At 36.2% G+C, this 14270-nt stretch overlaps 1 long non-coding RNA gene across 2 annotated transcripts in view; it reads left to right on the top strand.

The window, feature by feature from the left end:
• LOC129464078 (uncharacterized) overlaps window positions 1-14270 on the top strand; it is a 120259-nt gene that overhangs the window by 79907 nt on the left and 26082 nt on the right. For both annotated transcript variants that reach the window (XR_010115925.1, XR_008651421.2), the window contains exons 3-5: window positions 6544-6662; window positions 6876-7010; window positions 7594-7659. This is a non-coding gene — a long non-coding RNA (uncharacterized lncRNA). The remainder of the gene's footprint in view (window positions 1-6543; window positions 6663-6875; window positions 7011-7593; window positions 7660-14270) is intronic.

Below are 14270 nucleotides of genomic sequence, written 5' to 3'. Positions count from 1 at the left end.
GCTGGGACACCCCTCTTCTCCTGCCCTTTGACACCAGAACTCCAGGTGCTTTGGCTTTTGAACTTTACTTGCACCAGCACCCCACCCAGCTCCTCGGCCCTTCAGCCTCAGACTGAGAATTACACCATTGGCTTCCTTAATTCTGAGACTTTCAGACATGGACTGAGCCATGCTACTGTCTTCCCTGGTTCTCCAGCTTGCAGATAGCTTGTCATGAGTTTCTCATAATTCTCCTAATAAACCCCTTTCATAGATGTATGTGTACATGTATATCTATATCTCTATATCTATAATTATGTCTCTATATGTCTCCTATTGGTTCTATCTTTCTGGAGAACCCTAATAAATATACAATATTGTTTAAAAGCATTTTAAAAGACAACAAATTGGCTAGTGTTTGAAAATTTGAAAAATAAAGATAAGTTAAATGAGAAATTAACTAATTAACTAATGTAAAATAAGAAATTGGCTCATAAGGTTGTCAAGGCTGAGAAATCCCATCATCTGCAGTCAGTGAGCTGGAGACCCAGGAGAGTCAATGATATAGTTCCAGTCCCACTCTAAAGGCCTGAGAACCAGGGTAGCTGATGGTATAAATTTCAGTCCAACTCTGAGTCTGAAAGGTAGGAGAACAATATGCCAGCTTAAAGACAATAATGCAGAGATAAGTGAAATCTCCCTTACCCAAATTTTTGTTTGATTCAGGCCTCCAGTGGATTGGATGAGGCCTGCCATCCAATTTTCCCCATGGGAAAGATAATCTGCTTTTTTTAGTCTGCTGCTTCAGATGTTAATCATATTTAGAAACACCCTCACAGACACATCCAGAATAATGTTTAATCAAATATCTAGGCACCCCATGGCCAAGTCAATTTGACACATACAATTATTACACTAATATATTGTGAACATTTTCCACATTATTAAGTATTTATCAAAGCCATGATTTTATTCCTTGTATAATCTTAAATTTTATAGATATATTATTAATCATTTAAAAATCCCCCATTGCCTGATATAAAATTGTTATAAATTTTTACCAACAGAAAAATGTAACAAACATCTTTGTATGCATATCTTATATCTTTGCTTCCATATATATCTATAGTGATATGTTGTGGAATTGTCTGTCTGCTCATCTTTGCTTCCTTTCAGGAACTCCCCCTCCTCCACTTAGTGTGACTCTGATGGGGCAATTTAACCTAATGCACCAGCCCCACCCAACCAACACCACCACAGGAGTGGTAACCAGATCAAGTTAGACAATCAGAATAGCCCATTCTCATCTCTCAGGGATGGTTCAATGATGGGCATGGGTACCACACCCAGTGACATGGAGTGCTCCCTAAGACTTTGTCGATGAAACCGTCATGGAAGACGAATTTATTATGTTGGGATTGCTGAACTGTGAGGATGTGATGTACATTCTTGGTGGCCAGCTCCTTAGCCTTGAAGATAAAATGTTTCCATGGAATGAGGTGAACGTACAGAGAAAGGAAAAGTTAAGAGACAGCAGAGAAATACAGACTTCCCTGTAACATTGTTGATCCCTTATTCATTGTTGCCTATAGAAAATTTATTCTTGGAATTCTCAATTACTTAGACTAATAAGTCCCATTTGTGTGTAGATTATTGTGAATTGTAGATCTCTCATTTTCAGCTGAAGGGGACAGATTTTTAGAAATTAGATTACTTAGACATACGTAATGAACACTGATTAAATAATTTTATCAGATTACTTTTTAAAAACTGTATTAATTTATATTTTTAATCAGCAGTTTATCAAAAGTAATAATAAAACAAAAATAGAAAAATAATAGAAATGATAACATAGCATTAGGAAGAAATATTTAATTAAGTACTATTATGTACCAGGCACTAAACCCAGGGTTATCTTTTGCCAGGGAGTAAATTATACATATGTTTGCTTTCCATTCATATATATACTCATTATTTACTAAGGGCACATTGAAATAGACATTAATAAAATGGGTCAAGAGTGTTAAATATAGAGAATAAATCATATACGCTGCAATTTATTGTGTATGCCTTTGTTTTTCTTTTAAACTTTTAAAATAAAAATAGCTGGCTTAGCCATTGTATGCTAAAGAAAATAAATGTACAACAAATAAAAACCAATGTTTTTGGAAAGGTAATGCTATTTGTCATAACATGTAAATCTCTGTGACCTATTACTACAGAGACTACACTTATTATTCAAGCTGGAGCAATTGTAAGAATGAAAGTGAGAGCTCTTAATAAATACATTGGGACAAGCAGTGTAAACTGAAACTGTTCTGTGCATAGTGGGACATATAGTCACTTGATTTCATACAATGTCTATTTTTTACTTAAATAAAGAGATGCTGTTGCATTGGCAGACATTTTGAACTCTGACCCACACAATTATTTGTGGGTCCAGAGACTTTCATCTCTCACATGTGGCTTCTAAGGGTACACTGGGTGTTGCCTTCGAGGAGGACTTATGAATCATGCCTGGAAATGAGGCAATCATATTCACCCACATTCTGTTGGCAAGGAATCAGTCATTTGGCCACATCTAAATACAATGATGGCTTCAAATTGTAGTCCATTTAAATAGCCAGGAGGAAAGGGAAAATGGTTCAGTAATAGCCAGCCAGTATTTTTCCATAGCTTAAAAATAGAACATTTTAAATAATCTTTGTATGTTTACAGAAACATGCAAAAAATTGGATCCAGAAGAAATACAACTGTAGGTTGATATTATATTTTATCTCTTGAACATTGCTATTCTGATATTTCTAAACTAGCCCTGAAAGAGATTCAGTTAAAATATATAAGACAGAATTTATCTCCTAAAAGATTACACTGTTCAAAAATTCTGTCACATCTAATTTTTATCAGAACCCATGTGCCTAATCCCATTTTATTTCAACAACTCTATATAATATAAAGAGCACAAGATTCCGAGTCAGAGAGACCTGAGTCACAATCCTGATTACTCTTTATTCGATGAAGGATCTTGAAGAAGCTACTTAACCTTTTTAAGCCTCAGTTTCCTGTCCTGTAAAATGGAGGCAAATGCCTATCTCAGAAGGTTGTGAGAATTAATTAAGATGAATACTTAACATGCCAAGTTTAATGCTTCCCCCATAACAGAAGGTCAATAAGACTGATCCCTTTCTCCTAGAGTAGTTAACTTCTGTGGGATTAAATAATTGCTACTCCAAACAACTGTCCCGTCTCTCTAAGTAATAAAGCATGTCAACTGGAAAGACTTCATTTTAATCTTGAAGTGCAGACATTTTGTAGTTGCTGAAGTGTTTACAAAAGTTACTCTTCTTCAAATACAATTTAAAAATAATTTAGTGTAACAAATCTTATTCTCTCCACCTCTTTAATTTTGTATGACGACTTCACACATTGAGTTCATTGTTCAAAAGATTTCTGAGATGTTATGAGTGCAGAAAGGCACAAACTAATTTTTATGCCATAATAAATTTAATTTTTTATCAAAGGAATGGAGAGATTTTTTTTTTTTTCAGAAATAACAGTGCCTTAAAAGATAGTTGAGACTAGGGAAGAATGATGTGGAAATAGAAGGTGAGCTCTCAGAACCTGACAGTACACCACCGCAAGTTCATGCTCTAACAATAGGTGTGTGTCACAAACTAGGTGATTCTTCAGGAGGCTAGAGGTTTAATATAATCCTAGCAATCTTCGTGTCTAAGTAGGCTCTTCAGCAATATCTTTATTTTGGGGCTTTGGTAACACATACAGTCTACTTGAGTTTTAAGGCTGCTTTTGACCAATGTCTCAAAAGAATTTGAAAGCCTAATAGAATTTAATACTAGCTACTAAAATGAGAGCAGGCTGTCACAGAGTTTAAAATTTTTTTTCTGAAAAGTAAGAACATGTTGGTTTTCTGAGACCTTGAGTGGAATGACCTGAGTGCATATCTAAGCGATTTTCAAAAATGTAGTAACTACCAAGTCTTGCCTATAAAAATCCACTTAAAAAGAGAGAGAGAGAGAGACGGGGTGCTCTGTCATCCAGGCTGGAGTGCAGTGGCACAATCCTAGCTCACTGCAACCTTGACCTCCTAAGTTCAAGCAATCCTTCCACCTCAGCCTCCTAGTAGCTAGGACTACAGGTGGGGCCCACCATGCCCCTCTAATTTTTATTTATTTTTTTAATGGAGATTGGGGTTTTGCTATACCACCCAGGCTGGTCTCGAACTGCTGACCTCAAAGCAATCCTCCCACCTCAGCCTCTTAAAGTTCTGTGATTAAGGTGTAAGCTACCATGCCTGGCCAAGAGCCCATTCTTTTAAGTCTGCAAGTGGTATTAAATTATTTCTCTGCTTAAAGGATTTATAACAAAATTAAAGGACTAATTTCATTCCAGGTTATGTTTGGTTGCTTAATAACTTTTGGGAAGGGAAGAATCCACTTGCAGCTAAGAAAATACAGGCAAACCCATGAAGAATTCTGCCTCTATTTTCATATTTAACCACCTGCCTTATCTTCCCAGATATTCCCTGTTTGGCCACGACCCTCATTGTGTCCCTTTTCTTGATGGCCTTAATTCCCATGAGTTTGTAATTGCCACATACCAGTCTTTATTGCACCTCATTTATTCAGGGTTCCAGATGCAGACTATATTTTCTGATAAATGAATCTTGGCCAAGTGTTAATGAGCAAGGACTAGAAAGATGATTTTTGGTAATATATTCATTTTAGCTGAGACATTTAGACAAATTTACTCTGCACTTGTTTTCTAAAACATAAATGGCTGGCATTTTAGGCTTGCATAGAGTTGATTTTAATGACACTTAAATATAGGGTGGACCATCGTTATCAGCAACCCTGTGTTCCTTTGTGGCAAGAAAAAAGGTTGGACCAAATTGATTAGTCTGGTGGCTCTTTATTAATATTTTGAAGGAATGTCTGTAAAATAAATTGTGGTGCGGTGCCATGTGCCTCCAGGGACCTCTAACACATTTTTAGTGCTTGTTAAATTCAAAGTGATGCTGAAATTATAGCAAAGTAATAACAAACTGACCAAAGTTTAATAGCAAACTTTCATTTTCTGCATCAAGCATTTGCTGAATACAGACCTAGAAATTTAAATCTGGCCTTCTCTGGAGATGAGCAGTTCTCATGAACAGACCAAGAAATTCGCCTGTAGGCCTTCAAAGAGTTCACTTGAAGGTCTCCTTTCACTAGGACAGATGATTTAGCAGGAAGGATGGGCTGCAGAAATGTTGTCTTTTCCAATTTCACACTTTTCTTTCCTCAGTCTTAGCTTATAAAGATCGAATTTTTCCTCCTTTTTTGCATCATTTTTCATATCTTGACACAGGGCATCTCTCATATTTCTGCTCAGATCAAGGCCAGAGCTAGGCAGATCAAGGTATAATAAGTTTTAGCTAAATGTTTATGCCAGTTTTGAAAATTTACAGCTTGCATGGAACACTTGCAGAGGTCATAGAAAAAAATATTTTTTTCTTACTTAAATTTATTTAATTTAGTCTAACAAACCAAAAGTCAAATACAATGCAACCTATTCTATGGTTTGTAGATTTCTAAAATAAAATTGAAGTTGATCCCAGAAGACTAGAAGGCATTCCAATGTTTTGAAAATGAGCGATAAAAATAATTGTCCATTCTTACCAAGTAAAATATTATTTATGGGAAGAACAATGAGAAACCAAGAGATTCCATAGCCAGATGGGTGGCCTTGTGTAGACAAAACACATCTGATTAAATTTTGTACTTTGGTGTCAGGTAGACACAGCAAATATTGATGACTCATTCCATAATGGATTCCTTGTCTTTTTAGGATTCATATGATCAGTTTGTTTTTTTAATAGTTATAGTCTGTTAAATTTTCATAAGCAAATTTATAATAAGATATCATATGATATGTTCAAATGGTAGAATCATAAAAGCTTTAAAGTTCGTGTTTTCAGATATCTCCACAGGTCTGTGCCATTAGTATATCAGACTCACAAGTATATCATTATATCAGACTCACAATTATCAAAGCCTCAACAGTATTCAAACGTGATATTTACAAAATTTGATCCCTGCAATTATACTGATATAATCTATACAGATGATATACGCTAAGTTAACTGTTTAAGAGTGGTTCACTCCAGTTTCCCCAGGTAGACCAAAATCTAGAAGGTTTTTGACACTATGGATTTGAATGATAATATTATTGTCATCCCCCTAAAATCAACACTAGTTTTTTGGATGATTCTGGTACTCACGTGTATGTGTGTGTGTGTGTTTTAAGCATTGGCCAAAGGTAGCAGGTGGCATAGATGGCTGACAAGATCTTTTGCTTTGCCAAAGTAGACCAGAGATTTTTAAAACAACTGATTTCAGATATTCTATAATTTCTACTGTCTAGGGGAGGCACTGAAGGTTTTTTATTATCTGTTAAGATGAGTTGATTATAAAACAGTTTTGCTGGTGTTCCTCTTTAACCAAAATCTTCTCATTCTCTTTGGCCCTTGTTTTCTGAGATAAATCACTCTCTTTCTTCCCAAAGCAAAATGAAAGGGGCAATTATACCCTTGTTGATTCTTAATTGTCCCAATTAACGAAGTCAGTTTCTGGAGTCTGAGCTGAAAATGAAGCTTACAATGCACCCTCAATACACAACATTCGGTAAGTCAATTTGAATCTTTTTTTGTTTGGTCAAGAAAATTCAACTATTGAATATTGAACTGCAGTCACTACACTGGTACTCTCAATTTAGCTTAAATAAAAATGCATTCTCTCCGTATATCCTCAGTTAAATTAAAGGGAAGAAAAACAAAACAAACAAACAGAAAACAGTATTATCACTCAAATAGACTTTATTTTATTTATTTTTTACAGCCCAGAGGCCTTTATTCTTCTTATAGCGGTTCTGCTGTGAATTCGTAGGAAATGGGCTCCAGCAGCTTTGGCTACTTTCCACTGGGTCTCACAAAGTGGCTTCTCGAAGCAGGCTGGGGCTTCCCTTGAACCCAGGTAACTTTCTCTTTGTCTTCCTTCTTCTTCTTTTTTTTTTTTGAGTCAGAGTCTTGCTTTGTCATCCAGCCTGGAGTGCAGTGGCACGATGTAGGCTCACTGCAACCTCCGCCTCCCCGGTTTAAGTGATTCTCCTGTCTCGGCCTCCCGAGTAGCTGGGAATACAGGCATCCACCACCACACCCAACTAATTTTCATATTTTTAGTAGAGACGGGGTTTCACCATGTTGGCCAGGCTGGTCTCGAACTCCTGAGCTGAAGTGATTCGTCCGCTCTGGTCTCTCAAAGTGCTGGGATTACAGGCATGAGCCACCATGCCTGGCCTGGCTTCCTTCTTTTTCTGATTGTTTTCTTTCACATGTTTCAGGATGCTATCTTGGCTCTTCAGGTGCTTAAAATGCTGAACATGTATATTAATTCGCTTGGCAAGAATCTTGCCCTTACCTTGTTTGCTGACAACACTGCCAGCAGCATGCTGGGGAACATTGCAGACTCTTCCAGTTTTGGATGGCAACACTTGCAGGGCATTCCGTTTTGAACAATATCTATTCCCTTGATGTCTACAATATCACTTTTCTTGTAGATTCCCACTTATGTACCCAAAGGAGCAACTCCATGTTTTCCAAAAGGCCTGAAGAACATATAGCAGGTACCTTGTGTTTTTCTCTTTATGTTTGTCATTTTGGTGAATTACTTAAAAATGGAGGTTCAGGCCAAAAGGCTTAACCAGATATTGTTTTAAGCAGTAAGTTTTTACTTTTTCAGAATATGTTCTCCTTACATCAAATAAGCATTTTTCTCCCGTGTTAATGCTAATTAATTTGCCAGTGACTATCAATATATCAAATAACTTTACCAAATACTGTTGTAAAAAGCACTGTACTGACCCAACAGACAAATTAAAACCTAGGTTATGTAATCTAGATGTGCCCTTTGCTTACATGTGGGAGAAATGGAAAGATTCATTTATTAGTGACTAATATACAGAGGAATTTAAGTTAAAAGATGTTTTGGAAAAATTCAAATATTATTACTAAGGGGAAGTAAAAATAAATATATATGTTTCACATCCCTGGGTCAGAAGGCAGCAAATGCAGTATCTATCAATCCAAATCAAAACAATAAACAGCAAGAAAATACAAATAGTTTATACTCTTTATACTCTATTAAAAGACAAAGACTCGGTCGGGTGTGGTGGCTCATGCCTGTAATCCCAGCACTTTGGGAGGCCGAGGTCAGGAGATTGAGACCATCCTGGCTAACACGCTGACACCCCGTCTCTACTAAAAATGCAAAAAAATTAGCTGGGCGTGGTGGTGGGTGCCTGTAGTCCCAGCTACTTGGAAGGCTGAGGCAGGAGAATGGCATGAACTCGGGCTGCAGAGCTTGCAGTGAGCCGAGATCATGCCACTGCACTCCAGCCTGGGCGACAGAGCCAGACTCCATCTCAAAAAAAAAAAAAAAAAAAAAGGCAAAGACTCTCAGAAAGATTTAAAATCTGACTATATACTGTTTTATAAGAGACACACCTAGAACCAAATGATACAGAAAAGTTTAATATAAAAGGGCAAGCAAGCATTTTTTTTAACATAAAGGCAAATAGAAGAGACAAGCATACAGTCTTTGTTTCAGACATTAAATAAGACAAAAGGTGCTTTTTTTACATTTTAAAGGGAATAATTCTCATCGCATTTCTAGCAGTTGTGATCCTTTATGAAAAATAATATGGCATTAAAATACTTGAAACAAAAAACTTTAGAAATACAAGGGAAAAGAGAAATTGAGTTGTTGTGGGTAAATTAAGGAAACTTTCCAGGCTTATTTAGAAAGAGGTACATGTACTATTTTCTTAGGTATTTTTGATGGAACATGACCCATCTAGTTGTTGGCTGGGCCTAGAATGAATAGGCTCAGATATTTTTCTTAGTTTAGGTTACATCCTGCCCTAATAACAATGTTTATTAACAACTGCTGTAGAGAACCAACATCTGTAGAATGAAATTCTTTATTTTTCCCTCCGAAATCAGTTCTGTCTTGGATGCTAAAACCCATTAAATTGTAACACAATTCACTCAAGCTGCTAAACTGTAAACATGTCATCCTTGGCTCTCTTTATCTCTAAAATGTATCTATTGAATCTGAATCCTCCTCTCCCCCTCACTATCACGGTCTTATTTTAGGCTTTCTTTGATCTAACCAATGTTGTCCCTGGCACTGGTCTCATAGAAAACTGATCACACCATTTTCTTTAGAAACCTCTGTTAGTTTCCTTTGCCCAGACTATAGGATCAAAATCTAACTCCTTACATGGTTAAAATGCCCTTAACAATCTGCCCTTCTCCCCACATCTTTCCAGATTTATCTTTCTCCATTCTTCCTCTAATCTTCCATTCGCTTAAAATGTATTGCTATGCTAAGTTTTAAATAATTAACCAAAACACCAGACCCATTTATGACTGTTCTTTCACGTACATTCTCTCCTTAGAATAACTTTCTCTGATTCCTTTTTTACTCATTTTTTGAATCTTTAAGTTGCATATAATTTACTCAGCATATATGTACGTGTGTGTATATATATGATATATAGTCATGTTCACTTAATGATGGGGTTATGTTCTGAGAAATGTGTCATTAGACAATTTCGTCATTGTGCAAACATCATAGTTTACTTACACAAACCTAGATGGTATAGCCTACTACACAACTAGGCTATATGGTATAGCCTATTGCTTCTAGGCTGCAAACTGGTACAGCATGTTACTGTAGTAAATTCTGTAGGCGATTATAGCACAATAGTGGTTGTATATTTATTCATGTTTTGTTGTTTATAAGGTTTTGCTAAAATTAGCTTTAGCATTAATAATACACCATACAAAGGTAAAATATGGTTTTCTCTTCTGAACAAAATGTGCAATATTAAAAGACAAAAGATTTTGTTTACTTCTTGAGTAAACTGCAGGGAGAAAATGGAACAGGAGAGAGATTTAGTTGGCCTCATGCTGTCTTTACTCGGTCTTACCGTTTGGGAAGCAGAATCTCCTCTCTATTAAATGGTAAATGTTTTTATCACTGAGGCTAAATGAAGGACTATTCTATAGTGACTCATGATCCTGTTTTGTGATACAAGTGTCTTAAAACTTTGATATTTGACTGACTTTCCAATATTGAAATTAATAGTTCTAGCTTCAAACTTTTTGACCTTAAACTAACTTTTTTGGAGATTAGGTTCCCTAAAGTCCAAGAGAGATATAGTAGGCTTATTAGACTTATTTGTTATGTTAGTACACAATAAGCCTTGTCAAATGTAAGGTGGTATTTAGCTTTCTTTGGGTTATATTTATATAGACATGTTGTTCATATATGTTGTAGTATTGTATGACATTCCTGAAAATCTGATATGTCTTGATATATGTTTTCAGTAATAATTATGATTATGTTAAATTGTTGTGTGCCACAGAAATAAGCAAATTTCCTTGTCATGGGTGTCTTTGACTATGGCTGTCCTAAAACTTTTGTCATCCGCAATTGTTGTTTTGCTTTGATCCTTCTCAAAAAGTGACTTATAATCAGCTACAGTCCAGGGCTTGCTTTGGAGGAATTTATGAAAATAAACTCTCTTCTTTTCTTCTTTTCTGCAAAAGCAGTAAAAGAAAGAAAGAAAGAAAGAAAGAAAGAAAGAAAGAAAGAAAGAGAAAAAATATCATTTTCTTTTGTGTGCGTGTTCATTTGTATATCTTTCTTTTTTAATTTATTTTTTATTTTAATAGGTTTTGTGGGAACAGGTGGTGTTTGGCTACATGAATAAGTTCTTTAGTGGTGATTTCTGAGATTTTGGTGCATCATCACTCAAGCAGTGTACACTGTACCCATTGTGTAGTCTTTTATCCCTCATCCCCTCCCACCCTTTTTCCCAAGTCCCCAAAGTCCACTGTATCATTCTTATGCCTTTGAGTCCTCATAGCTTAGCTCTCAATTATGAGAGCATACGATGTTTGGTTTTCCATTCCTGAGTTACTTCACTTAAAATAATAGTCTCCAATTCCATGCAGATTGCTGCAAATGCCATTATTTTGTTCCTTTTTATGGCTGAGTAGTGTTCCATGTTGTATATATACCACATTTTCTTTATCCACTCATTGATTGATGGGCATTTGGGCTGATTCTATATTTTTGCAAATTGTGCTGCTATAAACATGCGTGTGCAAGTATCTTTTACATATAATGACCTCTTTTCCTCTGGGTAGATACCAGGAGTGGGATTGCTGGATCAAATGGCAGTTCTACTTTTAGTTCTTTAAGGAATCTCCATACTGTTTTCCACAGTGGTTTTACTAGTTTACGTTCCCACCAACAGTGTAAAAGTGTTCTCCTTCATCACAGCCAGGCCAACATCTATTATTTTATTATTTTATTTTTTGATTATGGCCATTCTTGCAGGAGTGAGGTAATATCACATTGTGGTTTTGATTTGCATTTCCCTGATAATTAGTGATGCTGAGCATTTTTTCATATGCTTGTTGACCATTTGTGTATCTTCTTTTGATAATGATCTATTCATGTCCTTAGTCCACTTTTTGATGGGAGTATTATTATTATTATTATTTTGCAGATTTATTTGAGCTCTTTATAGATACCGGACATTAGTCCTTTGTCAGATGTGTGGAATGTGAAGATTTTCTCCCACCGTGTGGGTTGTCTGTTAACTCTGCTGATTATTTCTTTTGCTGTGCGGAAACTTTTTAGTTTAATTAAATTCCATCTATTTATCTTTGTTTTTGTTGCATTTGCTTTTGGGTTCTTGGTCATGAAATCTTTGCCAAAGCAGATGTATAGGAGGGTTTTTTCCGATGTTATCTTCTAGAATTTTTATGGTTTCATGTCTTAGATTTACGTCTTTGATCCATCTTGGGTTAATTTTTGTATAAGGTGAGAGATGAGGATCCAGTTTTACTCTTTTACACGTGGTTTGCCAATTATCCCAGCACCATTTGTTGAATAGGGTGTCCTTTCCCCACTTTATGTTTTGTTTGCTTTGTTGAAGATCAGTTGTCTGTATTTGACTTATTTCTGGATCGTCTATTCTGTTCAATTGGTCTATGTGCCTATTTTTATACCAGTACCATGATGTTTTGGTGACTATGGCCTTATAATATAGTTTGAAGTTGGGTAATGTGATGCCTCCAGATTTGTTCTTTATGCTTAGTCTTATTTTGGATATGTGGGCTCTTTTTTCGTTCCATATGAATTTTAGAATTTTTTTTCTCAAGTTCTGTGAAGAATGATGGTGGTATTTTGATGGGAATTGCATTGAATTTGTAGATTGCTTTTGGCAGTTTGGTCATTTTCACAATACTCATTCTACCCATCCATAAGAATGAGATGTGTTTCCATTTGTTTGTGTTGTCTATGATTTCCTTCAGTAGTGTTTTGTAGTTTTCCTTGTAGAGGTCTTTCATGTCCTTGGTGAGGTATATTCCTAAGTATTTTGTTTTATTTTTCAGCTATTGTGAAAGGGGTTGAGTTCTTGATTTGATTCTCAGCTTGTTCACTGTCAGTATATAGCAGAGCTACTGATTTGTGTACATTAATTTTGTATCCTGAAACTTTGCTGAATTCATTTATCAGTTCTAGCAGCTTTTTGTAGGAGTCTCAAGGGTTTTATAAATATATAATTGTATCATCAGCAAATAGTGACAGTTTGGCTTCCTCTTTACCATTTGGATGCCCTTTATTTCTTTCTCTTGTCTAATTGCTCTGGCTCGGACTTCCAGTGTTAGGTTGAATAGAAGTGGTGAATGTGGCCATCCTTGTCTTGTTCCAGTTCTCAGGGGGAATGCTCTCAACTTTTCTGTGTTCAGTATAATGTTGGCTGTAGGTCTGTCCTAGATGGCTTTTATTACATTGAGGTATATCCCTTGTATGCCCATTTTACTGAGGGTTTTAATCATAAAACAATGCTGAATTGTGTCAAATGCATTTTCTGCATCTATTGAGATGATCATGTGATTTTTGTTTTTAATTCTGTTTACGTGGTGTATCACATTTATTGACTTGTGAATATTAAACCATCCCTGCATCCCTGGTATGAAACACACTTGATCTTGGTGGATTATCTTTTTGATATGCTATTGGATTCAGTTACCTGGTATTTTGCTGAGGATTTTTGCGTCTGTGTTTATTAGGGATATTGGTCTATAATTTTCTTCTTTTGTTATGTCCTTCCCTGGTTGTGGTATTAGGGTGATACTGGCTTCATAGAATGATTTAAGGAGCATTATCTCTTTCTCTATCTTGTTAAATAGTGTCAATAGGATTAGTACCAATTTTTCTTTGAATGTCTAATAGAATTCACCTGTGAATCTGTCTGGTCTTGGACTTTTTTTTTGGTTGGCAATTTTTTATTATCACTTCAATCTCACTGCTTGTTATTGGTTGATTCAGAGTTTCTATTTCTTCCTGGTTTAATTTAGAAGGGCTGTATATTTCCAGGAATGTATATATCTCTTCTAGGCTTTCTAGTTTATGTGCGTAAAACTGTTCATAGTAGCCTTGAATGATCTTTGTATTTCTGTGGTATCAGTTGTAATGCCTCCTGTATTAGTCTGTTTTCATGCTGCTGATAAAGACATACCTGAGACTGGGTAATTTCTAAAAGAAAGAGGTTTATTGGACTTACAGTTCCACATGGCTGGGAGGCCTGACAATCATGGCAGAAGGCAAGGAGGATCAAGTCACATCTTACGTGGATGGCAGGAGGCCAAAAGAGAGCTCGTGCTGAGCAACTTCCTTTTTAAAACCGTCAGATCTTGGGAGACTAATTCACTATCATGAGAATAGCACGGGAAAGACCCGACCCCATAATTCACTCATCTCCCACCAAGTCCCTCCCACAACATGTGGGAATTATGGGAGCTACAAGATGAGATTTCTGTGGGGACACAGAGCCAAGCCATGTCATTCTGCCCCTGGATACTTTCAAATCTCATATCTTCACATTTCAAAACCAATCGTGCCTTCCAACAGTCTGCCAAAGTATCAACTCATTTCAGCATTAACTCAAAAGTCCACAGTCCAAAGTCTTATCCAAGATAAGGCAAGTTCCTTCTGTCTATGAGCCTGGAAAATCAAAAGCAAGTTAGTTACTTGCTAGATACAATGGGTGTACAGGGATTGGGTAAATACAGCCATTACAAATGGGAGAAATTGGCCAAAACAAAGGGGCTACAGGCTCCATGCAAGTTCAAAATCCATCAGGGGCAG

Source organism: Symphalangus syndactylus, chromosome 15 (genome assembly GCF_028878055.3).
Source record: "Symphalangus syndactylus isolate Jambi chromosome 15, NHGRI_mSymSyn1-v2.1_pri, whole genome shotgun sequence".
Lineage (NCBI taxonomy): Eukaryota > Metazoa > Chordata > Mammalia > Primates > Hylobatidae > Symphalangus > Symphalangus syndactylus.
Note: the sequence above shows the minus strand (reverse complement) of the source record. Positions and strands in the feature narration are given on the sequence as shown.